Here is a 22,393-nt window from a genome sequence, read left to right on the forward strand (position 1 = left end):
GACTAGAAAGCAGCCCTGTTGGTTATTTCCTGTATGTTGATTCTTGCCTGGTGGCGCTCCCCTGTCGTCTCCTCCACCTGTTCTAAATTTACATCCAAATGCTCTTTTCCCTGGGACTTGTTTTCAAAATATTTGCTTAGAAGAGAGGTGATGCCTACTCCCAGTTTTGACATTCTAGTAATATCCTCACTGAGATCTGAGCTCACTAAATGTTTTTTTCAGAGATGATTGAGGTTGCTATACTCATACTTCTAGGAGTTTACTGTTAATACACTCACCTGGAATACATGATGAGACAAGATGTTAGTTGACCTGAAGATTAACATGGAATTTTAACATTCATATATATGCACACACATATATTAAAGTGAATTACAATTCACTGATATATTTTCTTAACAGAATAGTATGTGAAATTATACCAATTACAATTTTCAGGCTCCTTGTGCTTTTTCAAAGATTAGACTATTCCTAGAAATCTAGAGCTATATAAGGACAATTATGAATAAATGAATGAAGAAGATACTATATTATTTAAATATCAGTAAATGAGACACTGATCATTCTAATTAAAGTAATTTTGGGTTTTTAATTTGTACTGGCTTTTGCACCTATTTCTTATCAGGCTGATCATATTTTTTTAAATAAAATTATGTTTAAAAATAAAAATTTAAAAATAAATAACATTCACATCAACAGAATCTATAGACCCAGCAATATTTCACATTTGCTTCAGGAAGAGAAAATACACACACACACACACACACACACACACATAATACTTTGTTAGTCAATCATTTAAAGTGTTTTAACAATTAAATTAATGCTTTGCTTTAGTCACTTTTTGGAGTATCACATTTATCTTATTCTGCATTTTCTAGGCTACTAACTTTAGTCCAAAGTAAGGCTAGTTTCATATGAGATTGAAATGTATAGCCAAATAGAGGATGTTAATTGAGTAAATAGGAAATTTCTCAAATGTGTCGAAGTATCATCCTCACTGATGTGTCAGAAATCACTACCCTTAGTCATTTGTTTGGCTTAAAGTGCAATCTACTGAAAGAGACTTTGGAAACTGAAGGTATGATAACACTGGTTTATACATTAATTTCTTAATTTTCATTCTTAAATAAACAGGTATAAGTAATCAGATTATTGGGCTAAAAACCTGACACTGATGGCAATTGAAAATTTCTTGAATATAGGGAAGGAAGATATTTCAGTAAAATACCTAGCATAAATAGAAAACAGAATGAGGTCTTTGTTAGTAGCTTTAATGAATGAAAACTCAATGTTGACTAAGCAAGATGACTTTTTGTTTACTACCTGATATAGAACACAGTTCAAACTCCTTAAGAGGGAACACAGGGCCTTCAGGGATACCATTCTTTCTGGCTCTCTATTAGTAGAGGGTGGCCAAGGAATCTACATCTTAACCTTATTTTTGACATTACTCTCTCAGTTGGAGAGGAGTTAATCCCTGTTGTAGTAGTAGATACATATGTATGAGGATAGGTACAGAAATTATCTCCCTTTTATTTTGCATTCTAACTAAATTTTTTCTTAAGAATATTGCAGAACAAATTAAATAACGGATTTTTATAATTCGACAGGGGATTTTATATCAGTTTTTAATATTATTGTGTTATTTATTTTGCCTGTAGCTCAAACACATACAGTAACATACCTGTATATGGTAGTTTATACAAAGATATAATTAGTTACTTACACCTTTATTCAAATTTACTTACTTACCATTTCTCACTTATAGTATTAATATTACCTTCATCTTTGCCTTTTCCCCATTCAAATATTCAGGCATAGCTTACTCACTAGTTGAAGAAAGGCACAAAAGAAGAAAAATAAGTTAAAATATGATTCACGTTTAAAACTTTGGATTTCAAAAGTCTGTACCCATAAAAGAACAAAAGGGAAATCAATTTTTTAAGAAAAATATTAAGAGCAAAAATCCTTTTACTCCTGGAAAGCACTCTTCTCCCCACACCTCTTCCCACATACCCTAGAAGAGAATAAGATTCTCTGAACAGTAAGCTAAATCAAGAGAAGAAGGGGTATTGAGTGTGAGAGAAAGGGGCTCTGTACCCTCTTCCTTGGTCAAATCTCAGGTAAATTTTTGATATTTGAGCATAAACGAGACCTGTTTCTCATTTCCTGTGAAGCGCCCTTGGGAGATAGTAGGAATGCACAGATCCGGAAAGAATGCGTGACATTTCTGGACATATATGACCTAAAAAGATGCAGAGACTTTCCAAATTCTTTTCTGGAAGATCCCTAAAATAATAATTAGTTCACCGAAAAAAATGAAAGAGAATCGGTAAGAGCATTGGCCATCTCAGGATATGCTAGCATAGATATAATTCATTAGACAATCATCTAGTGAACGTCTGTTACATGCCATTTTCATAAACAGTGAGACTCAGCAGTGAACAATGCACACAAAGTCTCTGCTTTTGCAAAAATTACAATCTAATGACAGCTGGGTGGTATTAAGAACCAAATATTGGCCAGGTGAGGTGGCTCACTCCTGTAATCCCCACACTTTGGGAGGCCACAGTGGGCAGATCACTTGAGCCCAGGAGTTCGAGACCACTCTGGGAAGCATGGCAAAAACTCATCTCAAAATACATAAATAAATAAATAAATAAAAATTAGCCAGGCATGGCGATGTGTGCCGGTAGTGCCTGCAGTCCCAACTAGTCAGGAGGCTGAGGTAGGAGGATGGCTAGAGCCCAGGAGTTCCAGGCTGCAGTGAGCTGTGATCGTGCCACTGTTCCAGCCTAGGTGACAGAGTGACCCTGTCAAAAAAAAAAGAACCAGAGAACCAGATGTTCATTCCTAACTCCTCATCAGGATGCAAACCTTCCAGAACTTGAATTAAACTCTCAGGGAAATCAGAGTCCATGTAAGTTAACAAAGAGAATGGGCTGTAATAAAAGTAACACCATACTTGGAGAAGTATGGCAATTAATTATTTTAGAAAAGTATGGAAATTAAGTTATTTTGACATGATAATTTATTGAACACCTGAGTTTGTTTCCATGAGCGATAGATCAGGGTTTCAGTTTTTTCACTTCCCTGTGAACACTTGTTATTTTCCACTTATTTGACTATATAGTGGTTATAAAGTGGTATCTCATTGTAATTTTGATTTGCATTTCTTTACTGACTGTGTTTCCTTATTTGTTCACATGCTTACTGGCCACTAAGATACCTTCTCTGTAGAAATATCCATCAAATCCTCTGCCTGCTTTTAAATGGATTATTTGTCTTTTTATGGTTGAGATGTGTGAGATGTTTATATATTCTGGATAGCAGGCCCTTAGCAGATATAGATTTGAAAATATTTTCTCCCATTCTGTAGATTGTCTTTTCTTGAAAGTGTCCTTTGATGCACAAAAGGTTTTTTTTTTATTTTGACAAGTCCAATTTATCTGTTTATATGTTGTTGTTGCTTATACATTCAGAGTCAAATCTAAGACCAGTGACAAATCCAACATTACAAAGATTGACAGCTATATTATTTTATAAGAGTTTTATAGTTTAAATAATAATGTTTAGGTTTTTGACCCACTTTGACTTAATTTTCACATACGTTGTGAAGTAGAAGCCCAACTTCCTTTTATTGCATGTGGATATTCAGATGTCCTAGAAATGTAGCAGGACAAGCCGCAGACAAGAACCCCTCAGATGCCAAGCTGTAGAAGGAAAGGGCTTTATTCAGCTGGAAGCATCAGCGGGTTCACGTCTCCAAAAACCAAATTTCTGTTCCTTTTAAGGGCTTACAACTCTAAGGGAGTCCGCGTGAGAGGGTCGTGATCAAATGGGGGCTGCATGCACCGGTAATTAGAATGGAACAGAAGAGGACAGGGATTTTCACAATGCATTTCCATACAAAGTCTGGAATCTATAGATAACATAACCAGTTAGGTCAGGGGTGGATCTTTAACTACCAGGCCCAGGGCGTGGTGCCAGCCTGTCTGCCTGTGGATTTCATACTGCCCTTTAGTTTTTACTTCTTCTTTCTTTGGAGGCAGAAATTGGGCATAAGGCAATATGAGGGGTGATCTCCTCCCTTAGAACCATTTGTTGAAAAGAATATAAACTATTTTTGGTACGCTTGTTGAAATCAATTCACTATAGATACATAAAGATTTATCTCTGAAATAATTCTATTCCATTGGTCTGTATGTCTATTCTTATGTCACTACTATCTTTTCTTGATTACTCTTGTTTAGTAGGAAGTTTTTAAATTGAGAAGTGTAAGTTCTTCAACTTTGTTCCTTTTGCAAGATTGTTTTGCTGATGCTGGACTCCTTGAATTTCATTATGAATTTCAAGTTAAGTTTTTTTATTTCTGAGAAAATAGAAGGTAGTTGGAATTTTGATAGGAATTACATTGAATCTGCAGATCAATTTTTGAAGTATTTTCATCTTAACAATAAATAAAATACGCCTTTCATTTAGGTAGGTATTATTTATCTCAACATTTTTTTGTCACTGCGTAAGCCTTCACCGTACATCTTGAACTTCTTCGGTTAAATTTATTTCTAAACACTTTATTCTTGTTGATGCCAATGGAAATAAAATTGTTTGTTTTCTTAGTTTTATTTTCACATCATTTATTGCTAATGTATCAAAATACACCATTTAAAAATATTGAACTTATAACTTACAATTTTGTAGAACAGATTGATTAGTTCTGTTAGATTTTGTGAATTTTGGGAGGTTTCTGTATATAAGAGAGTATCATCTGCAAATAGAGATAGTTTTGCTTCTTCTCTTAAAATCTAAATTTATTTTATTTCTTTTCCTTGCCTTATTGTTCTAGTTAGAAGTTACAATACATTATTTGAAAGCAATGATAAAGGTAGTCTTCTTCCTTGTCTTCTTTTGGATTTTCAGAGAAAAAGTTTTCATTCTTTCAGAAATAAGCATGACCTTGCTTTTGAGAAAATTCTTCTATTTCCACTTTCCACAGTGTTTTTTCAATCATGAAAATGTATTGGATTTCATCAGTTATTTTTCTGCATCTATTGAGATGATCAATTCCCACCCCTGACACCAACCTTGATTCTGTGAATATGGTGTTTTCAGTGATTAATTTTCTTATTTTGAACCAAGCTGTCATTCCTTGGATAAATCCCACTTGGTTGAGGTTTATAATATTTATTACATGCTGTTGAATTCATATTGGTAGTTTTTATTGAGGACTTCCGCATTAATATTCATTAGGGGTATTGGTCTGTAGTTATCCTGTGATGTCTTTGTCAGGTTTGGGTATTATGGTAATACTGGATATGGGAATGGGTTGGAATGTATTTCCTCCTCTTCTATTTCTTAGGAGAATATTTAAATAATCATGGTATATATTTGATAGAATTCACCAATAAAGTCATTTTGTCTCCTAATTAAAGAAAAATATATAATATTATGATTTACTCACAACACTGTTAATTTATGTGAGTTTTGACAAATGCAGACTCATATATTCAACACTGAAATATCATACAGAATAATTTCATTGTCCTTACAAAATCTGTTTTTCTTCAGTTGTTTATTTCTCTTTCCTCACTTCCCCTACCCCAAACCCCTGACAACCGCTAATCTGTGTACTATTTTTATAGCCTTGTTTTTTTAAAAAAACTTTTATATAAACAACATATTGCCTTTTCAGACTGTCTTATTTTATTTAGCAATATGCATTTAAGTGCATCTATGTCTTTTTGTGGCTTCATAGCTCATTTGTTTTTATCACTGAATTGTGTTTAATTATATGGATATACCACAGTTTAACAATTCACCTTGAAAGACTTTGTGGTCCCTACCTGTTTTTGGTGATTTTGAATAAAGTTGCTGCAAATACTCATGTGCAGGGTTTTCAGTAGTTGTTAAATTTTAAATCAGTTTGGCAAATATCTAGGCATGTGACTGAATGATCTATGGTACCATTACATTTAGTTTTGTAAGAAACTGTTAAACAATTTTCCAAAGTGGCCATACCAGGTTTAATTCTCACCATCAGAGAGAATTCCTGTTGTTCCACTTCCTCATCAGCAATTGGTATTGTTATATGTTTGTTTTATTTTGGATCTTACTCATTCTGGTACATGCATAATAGTAATTTATTGTATTTTTAAATTCTTTAATTTTTAATTTTGGTAGGTACATAGTAGGTGTATATAATTATGTAGTACATGAGGTGTTTTGATACAGGCACTTGTATTTCCCTAGTCACAAATTATGTAAAGCATATTTTCATGTACTTTGCATTCTTATGTTCATTGGTGAGCCCTTTGTTCATCTTTTTCCCATTTTAAATATTTTCCAATTTTGTTAAAGTTTTGTTGAACTTTAAGAGTTCTTGCATATTCTGGATATGTCCCTTAGTTTTAGTATTCATAAAATTAGGATAATAATTATAATCACATTGATAAAAGGTTTAGTTGAGAAAATGCATGTAAAATTTATTAAAGCAACTGCACCCACTAAGTGGTAAATAAGTCTATCAGGCTGGGAACAGATCTGTTCTAATTTCGCTTACTCAAAGCCTATCACAATAATCAAAATCAATAAAAAGTTGTTGAATTAATGAGTAAGTCTGAATTAGGTGAAATTTAGGTTTGTTTGCTTGAACATAACCTTTTCCACACTCTACATCACATCAACTATCTTGAGCTTAAATATAGTAAAATGAAAAACAATATGTATTATCATGGACACATGCAAATCTGTTTTCTAAAATAGTTTTCTGCAAACTGTTTTCTTTTCTCTGTTATACATCTATTTGTTATTCTATACTAAAAATACAATATAAGCAATTGTTTTCTCTATACAGGTAAAGTTTCCTGCTAATATGTTCCATAATATGTTTTTATATCAAAAATTCATAATATCATGGTAATAAAATATTTGAAAAGAACTTCAAATTCCTGAACTTCAAAAAATGTATTTCTAAATACTGTTTTATCAATTAAAAAGTTATTTAAAAACATTAATTATTCCCTACCGCTTTGCTATTTTACAAATCAACTGCCTTAATATTTAAGCATATCCTAAACAAATCATGCTGAAAATTATTTTAGAATCTCAAGTTGCATAGTTGTCTCCCAGATAAAGTAAGGATAAGTGAAAGACTGGATTTAAATGATTTTAAAAAACCCATTACAAATAAAAGAACATACAAAATTAACTTGATTCCCAGTATTTCTAAGCACGTTGGTAAATGTTTGGCAAAAAAAAAAATAAATAAATAAACTCAATTTATTTGGTGAGGATGCTGGTTCTTAATTAAACAAGTAATTTTTATATATGAAACACTGCATAAAAACACAGAATTTTGGAATGAAAAGATACTGGGAACATAATACCTTCATCTTAGACATTTAGAGATATGGAATCTGAGTGCTAAATAATTTCAATGGATTAGTACCTGTCCAAAGTTACACAAGCAATTAATTGCAAAAACAGGCCTCTACTTATTTATTTTGACTTTCAAAAAATGAGTTCACAACTCAGAACCATACTATCAGGCTAATACGTAATAAGATAATAAAATGTATCTACCTAACAAGTGATTGAACTACTTTGCTTGGTATGGGAGAATACAAAAAAAAAAAAAAAGCAAAGAAAATTTTCTTTTTATTTAACTTTATTTATTTATTTATTTGTTTATTTATTCATGAGACAGGGTCTCACTCTGTCACCCAGGATGGAGTACAGTGGCACAATACCTGCTCACTACAGCCTCCACTTCCCAGGTTCGAGTGATTCTCCTTCCTCTGCCTCCCGAGTAGCTGGGATTACAGGCATGCACAACCAGACTCAGATAATTTTTGTATTTTTAGTAGAGACAGGGTTTCATCATGTTGGCCAAGATGGACTCGAACTCTTGACCTCAGGTGACCCGCCTGCCTCAGCCTCCTAAAGTGCTGGGATTACAGATGTGAGCTACCGTGCCCAGCAAATTTTCTTTAGTTAAAAGGAAACCAAAAATATCTTTTTTCATTTGGAAGGATGAAAAATCATAAAATCTGAAGGAACATAGGACAAACTGCAAAGTGATAGAAAGCAGCATAAAGGTTGTTAACACCAATTCTAGATTCAGAAAAATTTCTGAAAGAATACTGACCTGCCAATAATAGCTCTGAGAATTTGCTCCTAAATTAATCACCTTCAGCCTCAGTCTTCTCATCTGTAAAACGTAGTTAACGAAAATTATTAGTTCATAAGATTTTTAAGTATGCACTAAAATAATACACACAAATCACTTACACAGAATCTAGAGTACAAATAACGTTTGAAATAAATGTTCTCAATGTGCAATTTACAGAAAAGAAGTGTTTCAAAGTTGTATAATGGGCACACCAAGTAATCAAAAGTCTTTACGAAAATTTTATTTCTTGTTATATGTGTATGTATTTGAATGTGTGTGTTTATATATATGTATACACACACATGTGTGTGTATACATATATGTGTGATTGTGTATAGTAAGATGTCCTACTAAGGACTTAAACTTTTTTGTTGTTGTTGTTTGGAATTTTTAATACTAGAGCACAAAAGTAGCAAAAAAGTTGTATTGGTTATATTTGGCAGAATAAAGGATTATTGATGCTGCTTTAGTCTTAGAAGTGAATCTTCTGGTTGGAAAGGTAAAAATGGTTTTGGGTAAAAGACTCATGCCAAAACCACATGAGCAGAACATTCCTGGGACCGCTAGCATCTTGAGGATCTGAAGGAAGGATTAAATGTGCTAAAAAAACATGTTGAGAATTGAACAAGTGAGTAAAACTGTGGACAGAGTTTAAGAGAGAAGGAGCCATAGATCTAAAAACATGATTCAGCAGATTTCTACAACTCCCAGATCAATTTTTCTGAGCTGTAATTTTATATAGCTTGGAGAAGCAACAACAATGCCACTGAACAGGCTTTAGAATATCCCCCATTAAAGCCTGCAGCACCAACCTCTTCCTCAGAACTTCATGTATTTCCACATTTTGGAAAGAGGAGGGTGAAATGCACAGAGATTGAAACTAGAATTTCAGGTCTTCTGGCCCATTAGCGATAGCTCCAGTCTTGAGGATTAAAAGACATGTGACCTTATCAGAGTGTAGCATTTATTGAGTGCACCATATTATGATATATTTTTCTCAAGGTGGTTTACCATAGATGCACTTTATTCAATTGTCCACAACTTGTGGGCCTAGACACCTGAAAAGAAATATCACTATTTATTAAAAACTACTTTAGAATGAATTGAGGCCTCAGTCCTTATAAAGTGGCTAAGCCATTAAACACACAAGACATTATTATTCGTCAAAATTTCTTCCTTTTTACAAATATTTTACACTTTTCTGCTACTTACGTGTAGCATGGGAAAAATAGGCATTGTAAATAATTAATGGTCTTTGAACAGGAACGGCCTTTAAAAGATCATCTGATAAAATCACTTGTTTTAGTCTCTCCGATAAACAAATATTTATTGACTCTTAGCTAGGAGCACCCTGCTAAGCTATAGGAATATAGAAGAAAATATTTTTATCACAAAATAGCTTATTACTCCATTTCATAAATATGAAAACTGAGGCGTGAATAAAAATTAAGTTACTTGACTGCTTGATCAGGTATAAAGGACTGAGTAGGACCTAGAACCCAGTTCATATTTTAGTATTGTGCAATTAGCCAATACATGAATCTGATTTGCAAACATAATCTCAAGTTAATGGCAATTTCAATCAAGGATTTTGATATTACCCAATACTATGTACTGATTACATGCAATTAATTTCTAGGTATATAATAAAAGTGTCTTAGTTTACTAAGAAATACATATACATCCCAACATATATGTCCTATAATATAATAGAGTGAAATTTCTGGAAACTTTACATAGACCTTCTTCTTCTACAATTCCACATGGTGGCCAATGGTAGAAATCTACGAAACCACAGGTATGCAGGAACATTTACCACAAACAGCTACTGAATGAGATAGAAGAATTGTTATGGACACTGAGAAAGTAGAAATACTAATTAATATTGTACATTAACCCCCTAAAGGATAATGAAGCTAGACATTCCCTGTTAGTCTCTATAGGCAAGATTAAAGTTGGAAGCAACTACCTTATTATTTAAATGGCTTGTGCTGTACACTCAAACCATAGACAATATCCAGCAGTGAGATCATTTTTATGCAATGAAAATCATTTGAATACAATTACTTAAGCAAGTGAGCATCTGTGATTTTTTAAAAAATGACCAAATGCTAGAAATTGAGGAGAGAAGCCAAGATGCTTTTTCTTAAAAAGAGGCAAAACATAAGCAAAAAAACATAAGACAGAGGTTAAAAACACACAACTGCTTGTTGTTTGTAAGTTCCATGAGAGGTTATTTTTTTCACCTAAACAATATTTTTTTCTTTTGCTTCTGAAACAATTTGCTATTGAAAAGTTATTTTTATCTTAATAAAACAATTTCCAAATATTATGCAGAAAGGCTTCATTTAATACCGTTTTCTCTAAATTATGCTCCTTTCCTTTGTAAAAGTTTTGTGTATATACTTTTTGACCTTCATTTTAGAAAGGTATACACACTTCTTTTTACAGTACAAACTGTTTTATTTAAATAGTGGTTTACTTATTTTTTCTCAGAAAATATTCTTCTGAGAAAGTAAGCAAAGACATTGCCTTTCACTTATTAAAACAAACCTTTGGTATCCAAAACAAACTTTTGGTAGCCATTCATAGGTAAATGATGTTAAACTAATGTTATTTAAGATGAGTATGAAGAATAAAAGGGGATGGGGATACAAAATTACAAATAGCAGACATATAGTTATAGTCTAAGATATACCAAATGATTTATCATGATAGATTTTTTTTGTACCTAGACCTTCGATTTGATACTTCATTACGTAGGACAAAAAGTAGACAATTTGTCATTATAAAATTATAAGACCAAAATTCAATATATGACCGTCCATTAGAATAGCTGGGAAAATTAAAATTAAAATATTTTAAAATGCAACAAAAAGGAAAACTTTAATGTGTCATTTGTTACCTATATTACTGGGTTTTTGAGTATAAATGAAATATTAATATTATGAAATCAGCACAAAACATAGCTGTTTTATTCTCAATCTATACAGTACATAAAGAAAGTACTTCTGAAAGACTTTTTGTAACCGTAGATGAGCAGTTTGTAATTACTTAAAAGAAAATGCACCATATGTAGAACATGCTTAGCAAGAGACAGGGTTAGATCATGCCTGAACAATATTTAGAAGCTAGACAAGTCCGGAAAGAGACGTGATTGTTTTGAACATGTACAAGAAGTAGACAGCTGATGAAGATTCAAGCAAAGGGTGCTCAACATGAAAAATTCTAATGGCTATTGAAACACAGAGCCAATAATCTGCATATCTCCAATGTCCATAATGAGCTACAGGTCTCACTATTTCTGATTTTTAAAACTCAAATGAAAAAATAATGTATATTATTTTTATGCTCTTTTTTTGGGAAAGATGTTTGAAATTTTCAACTTTTATCGATTCTGTCATTTTTCCAAGCCCTAGCCCCTAGAATGAAACTGTCTTGGCCAAAGATACCTAAATAACAGAGTTTAAAGCAAAAGTCAATTACCAGCTCTCTCCTGGGGAATGTAATCACAGGGAAATTAGAGGGAGAGAAAAAAAGAAAGTAAGTCTGGGAAGGAGAAGAAACAAATACAATATGGTACATTACAAGTCTCTCCCAAGCTTCAACAGAAACAACAGAAAATGTGTTGCTTATTCATGTGGGATATCTTCTAAAAGGAAGGGCAAGGGATTTATTTACAAAATACTTGCCATCTCCTATCTCTTATTGGTCAAATATTACTCCAAGATAAATTAATTCCTGCATACTGCCTTATAGTCAAACATACCTGTAAACAGCCACAGGTTTAACACAAAACATGATGCTTTCTCTGGGCCCAGAAGTGAAGAAAAGGGTCAGAGCCCTGTGAAAGTTGATTATACAAACTGAAATTATTGTTGTTATAACCAACTAAAATGGAGTCAAGAATCCATGCGGAGAAAGCATTCAGGTCACAAAGACCTGCTCCAGGAACTGTCTCACAAACCCAATCCAAGGCCAAAATGGCTTGCTATGACTTTAAAGACGAGTTTTACCTAACGACTGCCACCACTCTCCAGTAAGAGCTTACCAGCCCCAGCATAGCACCACAAGCACGCCAATGAATTTCTTTCAAAACAGCATACTTAGCTTTATTCTTTTCCCAAAAAAATCTAGTGTTTTCTTTGTTTTTCAGACATACCAGAGGCTTCCCTGGTCTATATGTATATTCTGAATTGCAATTCTACTTCTAGTATATTATTCTCAAATAAATCCTTTGCTTGGAGTTTGATCTGTCTCTCTCTCTCTCCTATCTCTTTATTTTTCTCTCTCTCTCTCTCCACACACACACACACACACACACACACACACACGGCTCTTCTCATACTTTAAGTTGCAGAATATCAGCTGTTTTCCCATAACTTCTGCTTATATTTTGCATAATAGTTAGCTCTTATCAGACTTCCCTTTCACACATCTAAAAATGGTGGCTCTAAACATCTCTCTCTCTCTCTCCCTATATCTATAGAGAGAGTTCTCATTATAGATGTAGAGAGCTCCATAGAGCTAAGAGCAAACCTAGAAACATGAATATATCAGATATGAAACTCCAACAACACATTAGCTCCAGACTCATTGTTTAGGAAACGGGTATACACTGTACTTCATCTATATTTTTTTGTCAAAGTAACCTCTTTATCTGTATTCGCAATGTAATATAATTGGTAGTAATACATTTAATCATGAATGTTTTTGGGTCAAATAGAATTTATTCATTTATCATGCTACTTTTGAGCTTCTACTATGCATTGGATTATGCAAGGGACATAAAGATGAATAAGTCATGAGCTCTACTCCAAAGTGTAATTAGTCAGAGTTGCTGTCCAAAGACTCACAGGTGCAAATGTATTTATATTGGCTCTGTATAACAGAATGGGAAGAAGGGAGAGTTTCTGAAAATGTTATTACTTCTTGTGTGAGTGTGTGTGTGTGTGTGTGTGTTTGTGTGTGTTTTCTTCCTTGCTTTTGGTTTTAAAATAGTTTTAGAAGATATGTTCATTTGACTTTGGGGTCTAAGAAAAGCTATGCTAAACTCCTGTACATAAATTTTAAATGATAATAATATTTTGTATATTGTTTGAGACAAAGCTTTCTTTAAAGATTCAGAGAATATCTAGTTCAGAATTTACTTTATTAACACAGATTTGAGAATCAACCTCCTTCCCTATGACTAAGCTGCTTTTAGGCATTAATGATGCCTTCCAGATGCCCTTTTTCAGGTTTTAATAAAGGTGCTATTCAGAGCTCAAATCACAGCGACAGGTGCTGGGGTTTATATTAAGACTGTGAAGGTAGCCACTGTGTGCTGGCAGTTGGAAAAACAGCTCAATGATTGCCACTGTATTATTAGTAAGTTTGGCATAAAAAGAAAAACCTTTTAATGAAGTACTAGACTGTCTGTTGATTATGCTGAAGAATTGCAAGGTTAGCATACTAACTGTATTAATTTCCTATTGTTGCTATAACAAATAACCACAAATTAGTGGCTTAAAACAACATATATTTATTATTCTATAGTTTGGGACATCAAAAGTCCATAATTAGTCTTGATGGACTAAAGTCACAGTACTGGTAGGCTGGTTGTCTCTTAAAGATATAAAATCTCTTTTCTTGCTTTTTCCAGGATGAGTGTTGTCCTTATTTCTTGAGTCTTGGCCTCTCATTACATGGCCTTTTCTCCTTTTACTTTTGTTGTCATACAGCCTACTCTGTGCTTTCTTCCCTTTTTTCTTTTCTCTTATAAAGATTCTTATGGATTGGACCCACCAGGGTAATTCAGGATAAATTCCTCATGTTAAGTTCTTTAATTTATACACATCTGCAAAGTCTTTCTTTGCCATATAAACTAACATATTTACATGTTATGGGGCTTATAATGTGGACATCTTTGGGGCTGTTATTCCCTCTACCACACACATCAAATTCAGAGCAATAAACATCTTCCGTGGTTTATTATAGGGCAACAATTAGGTTCTTCTGACATCTTATTTAAGTCGCAGAATATCAGCTGTTTTCTTATAACCTCCACTTGTATTTTGAGTAGTATTCAGCTCTTATCAGACTTCCCTTTCACGCATCTAAGAAATCGTGGCTCTGAACATCTCTTTTACTGAATTTTTACTGAATTCTTTAGCTGAAAGAAAATCAATAAAATAATCTGTAGGGTATACTTCACTAATGGGCAAATATAGCTAGTTCTGTCATAGAATATTCTTAAGCTAAAAAGTACATCTTGTAATTATAAGTCTCTACTTCTTTGAACATGTAAATACAAATAGTAACTAAATCTATAAACACAAACTAAATCTATAAAACAGAATCTCACTAAATGTTAGTCATAATTCACTCTGTTGTATATCTTATCTCATTACCTAACTTTCTGTCTGTCTTTTAACTGTCCATCCATTTATTACCTTTTCTTGAACAAGCAAGGAGGGATTTCTCTTATAAATTACCTATATCTACTACTCTATTTAACTGAAATTTTACCCCTAATGCCTCTTACATTTAAATTTCACCTAATGAATTTCTTCTGTTTCATTACAGTGAAGTGAATTTTATGGCTTGTCATGATTAAGACATCTATAAAAATATAAACTTAAAGATTTCTTCTTTTAACCTTGAGTTTCCCAATTCATTCGATGATATAAGTCTATTTTGAAGTAATGTTAGTTAACATCCTATAAAGCTAGGGCTTTTATAGAGCCCACAATGTTTAGGGAGGGGCATTTTATATTGATTGGATATTTAATTCTATTTGGTAATTTACTTAATTTTTCTAGGTGAGTTATTTAATGAAACACTGATCCTCTCATTTATACTTGATTTCATTAAATACTAACTTTGTGTATTACTCTAAAATGCCTTTAAATGCATTCAGCTTAACTAGCATATTTAAAGTTCATAATCCTATACAGGAGTTTTTAAATATCTTCACTTACGGATAAGAATCAGAAAAAAAAGAGGCTAAATATTCAGGTAGAAAATTGCAGAAACAAATTTCAAGGGGATCGATCTCAAGTGCCCATTTTCTTTATCACTGATTATACTATTTTTCAATATAATCTTTAACTACAGGTGCTTTATTAATAAAACTACTCAACAAGGGCTTTCGCACAAACATTAAAAATGAATACATTGGCCGAGCGCTGTGGCGCACGCCTGTAATCCCAGCACTTTGGGAGGCCGAGGCGGGTGGATCACGAGGTCAGAGTTTAAGACCAGCCTGGTCAAGATGGTGAAACCCCGTCTCTGCCAAAAATACAAAAAATTAGCCAGGCCTGGTGGCGGGCGCCTGAAATCCCAGCTACTCCGGAAGCTGAGGCAGAGAATTGCTTGAACCCGAAAGGCGGAGGTTTCAGTGAGCCGAGATCGCGCCACTGCACTCCACTCCAGCCTGGCGACAGAGCAAGACTTCATCTCAAAAGAAAAAAAAAAATATATATATATATATATATTTTATATATATATATATATTTTTTCTAATCCTTGTGGACAATGACAGAGAAGTCTGAATTGACTGGAAAGTAAAATATCTTTTAAGAAAAAGGAAAGAAAGTTCTGGCAGTATATATGCATGACAAATGATTGTTAATGGCAGGGAGGGGTTAAAATAGCACCACTGGTACACAGTGGGATTCTTTTCTTCTTGACAAAATTTAGTAGCATAGGAGACCACCAATTAAAATAGTCTTCTCATATTATACTGGAATATGGACTAGATAAAAGTCAGAGAACCTGAGAGATGGAGCAGGAGCAGGTTGATTCAACTTGCTATGGTGATTGGCTGGGTGGTGTGTGCAGGGGAAGGCTCTGAATAACTAATAAACCACATGAACAGGGCCTGGCTTGTAGTAGCCATTCAATACATATTTGTTGAAAATGTTGATTGTTTTCATTGAAATCCTTAGGTGAATCCAAAATCAGCATGCTCCAAGGATGTAGGAGAAGGCTGAAAAACTGAGAACTGATCCAAAAAGCAACATACACCAGAGATTCTGCACATGGAGTCTGAAGAGATAAACATGGGGAAAAATATGTTCATTTGAGTAATGGGAGTACGTAAGATCTTAGAACCTTATTTTAAAAGCCTACCTATACTTTAAATATTTTCAAATATATTCTATTTTGTTAAAATGCTTTAGTTTATTCTAAAATTCATGAATTATGGTTTTTAAAATAAATATTTCTGAGAGTGCTGGTATAGCAGAATAAGAAATCTAGCAAATAGAATGGAAACATATATATGTGTATGTATAATTTTACTATACCTATTAAAATTAAACACATTTTATATACATACTATTTGAAATCTGCATTGATTAAAATTATAATACTTTTTTGCTAGATATTTTTAAGCTTCATACTATCCAAAATAGTTAACTTATTTTATGTTGCCTTATATCTTATAATAAAATAGCACAGTTATTGAAATATACTATTTTTAACTCTAAAGTAAACCAACTCATTTATTCATCTCAGGAATCTAACATTTTATTAGGTCAAGTTATAAAACTTGACTCTTCTAGTGACATTCTTGGGAATATTTTCAACGTTGATTCATATTTTTCTATCACTTTTCTCATGTAAGAATAACATGTACGCTATAGCATTAAATTTTTCTTCAAAGAGAAAATCATTATGTGATTATAAATTTGACACAAAATAAGTAATTTTAGACAAACATACTAAAAATAAAATTTCCTAAATAAAATCTTGTCAAGATTAAAGAATTGTTTCTCCATATCTATCCAAAACCTCCTTAAATGAAGGAAAAGATAATGCGAACAGCCACAATGATAATGCAGAATAACAATAACCATGACAGTAAAACTAGCAATTATTGAACTCTTACCACATGTCAGATTGTCTCCACCACTTTATCTCATTAATACATTAAAATACAGAAAATAAAAAATGATAGGAGGATAAGATGCAGAAGATGAAAATAAACACTTTTTAAGAGAAGAAAGTATAATCAAGATGGGAAAAGAAAGTAAAAATAAACTAAGGAGAATATGGGAGAAAATACATCTTAACACTTAGTGAAGTTGGCGTTCCTAGATTTAAAATGAAGAACAGCTGCCAAGGCTTTGGTACAGCACTCAAGGCTGTGTATTTTTTATAGCACCCTCCCACTCTGCTTAGGAGTGTAGGCCTCTGCTGCTAGCTGTGCTTACTGAGCCAAGCACAGCAAGGAGAAAGTCATCAATTACTCCCCACTCAATGTACAGGGCGAGAGCCTGCCCTCTTGAATGTGTGTATAACTCCCTGAGACTTGAATGAAAGTTAGGTGCGTGTAATTGAGGATGGAATTTGACCCCATGAGGTTGAGTGAGAAATGATTGATTGTTTTGAACTCCAGTAGTTCTTTTTGAACTAATGGACTTCAACAGGACCCAAACTGTGCCCTGGAGATTTTGGTTCCTATTTTCTCTAATTCTGGTTACTCTGGGTAGCATTTTTTTCCCCTTTTCTTGTTTATAATACCTCAATGTTCTAATCAATTGAGTTATTCAGCTGGCTGATTGTTTATTGACGACACATCTATTCTTAATTCTTGAACTTAAAAATCCTGCTTATTAATTCAGAATTTTTTCAAAGTATTATGTATGCCTCACAGTACATAGTACTCAGTGAGTAGAGAACAATAGCATTACCACTCAAAATAGAAAATTATAAATAAACCTTCATGATCAGGAGTAGTGTTCTCTTATTGAAACATCATATAAAACTAAAGAAACTCACTGTGGATGATTATTTTAAAATATTTTTCTAATCAATCCACAGTGGAAACATAATGATCATATTAACACATAAACACAAAAAGTATTCCCTACATTTATAATCCCTAAGATTACCTCATTTAAATGAAAATTCATCTTAATGTATTACTTTTAAAAGAACTTTTTTTGCTACATATTTTACATGTGTATTCCTGATGGTTTGATTAAAATCTCGCTTCTTCATTTACCTGTAAATTCCAGGAGTGCAGGAATTGTGTCTATTTATGGTCAGCACTGACTATCTGGTACTTACTTCTGATACTTTCTGGATTTCCAGCACTGATTTCTATTACTTATTTCTGACTCGTATTTTTAAAAATTCAATTAAGAATGAATAATGTATTATTTAAGACTCTTTACTACATACAAACCAATTGCTGGTAGATTTTTTTCATTAACATAAAGCTTTTATTGTATCCATATCATCATTAGAAACATGAAATTCCGAGAAAACACTATATCCGGAGTCATTAGTTAAATAAAGGCAGGGGATAAATCTATTTTTTTAAATGATAGCCATTCTTTCAGACAAAGGTTCATGTGTATCAGCCAAAGTAAGAGTCTAGAAGCTTGGTCAAGGATATGGCAGTCTATTTTAATTAATGAAGTTCAGAATTATTGGATGTGCCAGGGCTCAACATTTCAAAAAGAAAATAAATTCTATTCCCTTATCTTTGAAGTACAAATGCAATTACAAAGCATGAGGATATTCTTGCATGACTTACAGATAATACTTACGTGGGTGGGACAATTCTAGAGGCAATGCCTTATAAGTAGTGTCCTATTATGTTTTAAATCTTGGTAATTTGTTAATAAATCAAAGCAAGTTTAAATTATTTTGTTTGTTTTTCTGTTCTTTATATTTTGTCTGGAATTAAAACCTTCGACTGTACTCAAAGGCAAAAGGTAAATATATGTTTTATTCTATTTTACTCTTTAAAATTTTTGAAAAATTATACCCTCATTGTCTTTCTGACACTAGGCACTCCTCCAGGTATCTCTTTATTACTCATTACACGTTTTGTGCAAGCTCAGTTTCCATAGACACTATGAATGCTTACAATATCCCTAGCAACTGTTCTCAGATTTTTCTTTTAGAAAGTCAATGTCACTATTTGCTAATGAAGTTGTGTCCCATTTTTTCAGGAGATGTATAACAGCTGCTTCTTCATTTTAATTTTAATATTTAAAATTCAAGAGATATATTGATTGTGCCAAGCTGATGCGCTTTACTACACTATTCATCCTATTTTTAATAGCACTTCCAATTTTTACTGTTTTGCACAGTGTAAACTGCTTTTGAGTTATGCAAATATTATTAAATGTCACTTTCCAATTAACTTAAATGGCACTAAGTTAAGAGTACATCAGCTTTCAACTATACGATAAACTGAGACAAATGGTGCAATTTAAGAGCATTGTATACCTAACAGTGGACAAACTCAGTGCACAGAAATCTTGAGCTAATTCAGTTTGTCTCAATTCAATGTAACTCCACAAATATTTATTGAGCATCTACTTTGGCAAAGGACTATTCTTGGCAGTGTTGTATATACAGAAATAAACAAGACGTAGTCTTTGATCTTAAAATTTGTATGACCCATCAGATAAAATAGGCATGAACACAAATTCTAAATATTAGCCATATCGTGATACATCTGGCACTAAAAATACTAACAAAGTGTTCTGTAACACAGAAGGAATTGAGATTAATGATGAATAAAGACATTTTAGAATGATTCATTTAGGAGTCCACGTTGGAATACACCTTAAAGGATGAGTAAGGATTAAACTGGTAAAAACAAGAAGGAAATGCTTGTTATAATAAAAATGATATGAACAAAGGCAAAATAAAGGCAAATAAAAGACACAGAAGGGACAGAAGTGTTGAATGGTGTGACTTTTATAAGCTGGAAGGCATGGTGAAGTTATAATGCAATGAGATACATGGCAAAATATGTATTTGAGGTCAGATCATGATATCTAAAAATGGGTGTGCAGAGAAATACGGAGAGTCTATCTTGTATATTAATTTAGACTTTATGTTTTTTTCTTAGAAGACAGTTTCATTTAAGGTACTACAGGTACCTGTCTTGACTATGTGTATAATTTTTCTTATTCCATCCACTAGGCTTTTTCAAAACACACACGTGTAATTTTACACACACTGTTAAGGTATCTCTCTTTTTTTATTTTTATTTTTTTTGAGATGGAGTCTCTCTCTGTCGCCCAGGCTGGAGTGCAGTGGCGCGATCTCTGCTCACTGCAAGCTCCTCCTTCTGGGTTCACCCCATTCTCCTGCCTCAGCCTCCCGAGTAGCTGGGACTACAGGCACCCGCCACCACGCCCAGCTAATTTTTTTATTTTGTTGAATAGAGACAGGGTTTCACCGTGTTAGCCAGGATGGTCTCCATCTCCTGACCTTGTGATCCACCCGTTTCGGCCTCCCAAAGTGCTGGGATTACAGGGGTGAGTCACCACACCCAGCCAAGATATCTCTTTATGTGAGCACTTTATTGCTGCTTCTGACATGATCACGTTCATTTATTTATAAATATAGCAGCCTTATTTCTGTAACACACCTTATAACACCTTATCTATATGAAAGGTATGAATCTGCATTACTCCCTTAGGAATGCAATTAAATGCCAACCAGTAAAGAAAATGTAAGTATCTAGGTTAAAAAAAAAAAAAAAGCTATTGATATCACAGAGTCAATTAATGAAATTACCTACTCCTTTTTACAAGGGGTACCTTCTGTGTATTGTTTTGATCTATCTTATTTTACACATGGTTCTAATACATGTGATCATTTCACCATTCAGCCTAAGAAGCAACACATTAAGAGAAGGAAAAAGTGCCATATAATGTAAGTCATGCCAGGTTAGTGGGAAGTGGTAGCAAGGTGAAAATTAAACCTAAGAATTATATAAATAATATGAAACCATTCAAATTTGATAGGTAATTTTGTGGCTAGACAGAAAGTTAGAATAACTTTAAAATTTCTGATATCTTCACAGAGTGTAAGAAATGAGTAAGTTATGGTGAGTATTCTCTAAAAGAATTTAGATTTTGTTGATTATTAGAAAAAATATAATTTAGTTAAATTTGTTAAAAAAAAATCAGTTAACAAGTATAAAGCTGGACACTCAGCTTTATGCATCATGATGCCTAATTCCAAATAAAAATATTTAAACACACAGAGCTTTAAAACTGGATGATGTACTTCTGAATACACATGTAATCCAGAAATTGTACCAATTTTTTTTCTATTGGTTTGAATTTGCCTGTTTTTATTTTTCATTTCCAACAACTGTGTATCTTGCTATCTGGTTTCACCACATATAAAATATTTCCAAATTCTAATTAGCATGGTGTTAAGGCACATTGTAGACTTCAATGAATGCACGATAAATGAATGAGGGGATAGATGTTGTTGACTTTTGCTTTGTGGCATTAGGCTCTGTTCAGATCACTGATGTACAAAAGCGGGAACTGCATAGTTTTGATATATAACCACTAAGTCTAAATATATCTTCTGACATCTAGGCATTGAGAAGTGAACAATGATAGAAAGAGCTGTAAATATGTGCATTTTGCCAAGTATATGTTCTCCAAATTACCAGAAAAAAAAGAACCCTCTGCAAAACATAATGGGTTTGATGAACCTAATAACAAAATTCTTCCAGCATGAGTAATATAGTCAATTAAAATATCTCTCACAGAAGTTAGAATTGCTGTATATAATTTTATATTTTTTCCTTTACTATATTTTTCTACTGCAACACATTTTTAGGTTAAAAAATGAAAAACAAGTTGAAGGAAAAAATTAAGTCTTTGTGGCATTAAGAAAACTTATTTGGCCTTCTTTGCAACCTCAAAAGCTTATATTTTTAGAAAATGAAAATATTATTTTAATAAAATTATAGTTGCTTTGTACTATCTATAGTAGGACACATGAGCCACTGCAGTAATTAGAATCCAGTGCATTAAAGATAAGCTGTCTATGGGTGATACACAAAATAATGTGATTTTATTTAGTGATTGATTTTTATCATCACTAATCAGTAGCAAATATTGGTAGCCAAAAGAAATGTCAGTGTCAGCCTATAAGTGAGCTATCTACATGGACTGAATTCCAATTTGTAGAAGTCTGAATCTAGATGCAGGTATACATGCTTGATAACCAAAGAAAAATGAGAGGATCGAATTATAAATAACAGAAAAACAGGAAATATACGACCTACTCTTTTCTCTCATTATAAGTAGAGCTTCACAGTATTAAACAGTACATATTTATTGACATATGGACCTTCATATTTTTGAATTCTTGGTATCATATAGGCCACAGCCTTTGCAAAAAATTTAAATATCCTTAAGTGTTGTTACAGGCCCATTGAAAGATCCTGTCAAA

This window comes from Pongo abelii, chromosome 3 (genome assembly GCF_028885655.2).
Source record: "Pongo abelii isolate AG06213 chromosome 3, NHGRI_mPonAbe1-v2.0_pri, whole genome shotgun sequence".
Lineage (NCBI taxonomy): Eukaryota > Metazoa > Chordata > Mammalia > Primates > Hominidae > Pongo > Pongo abelii.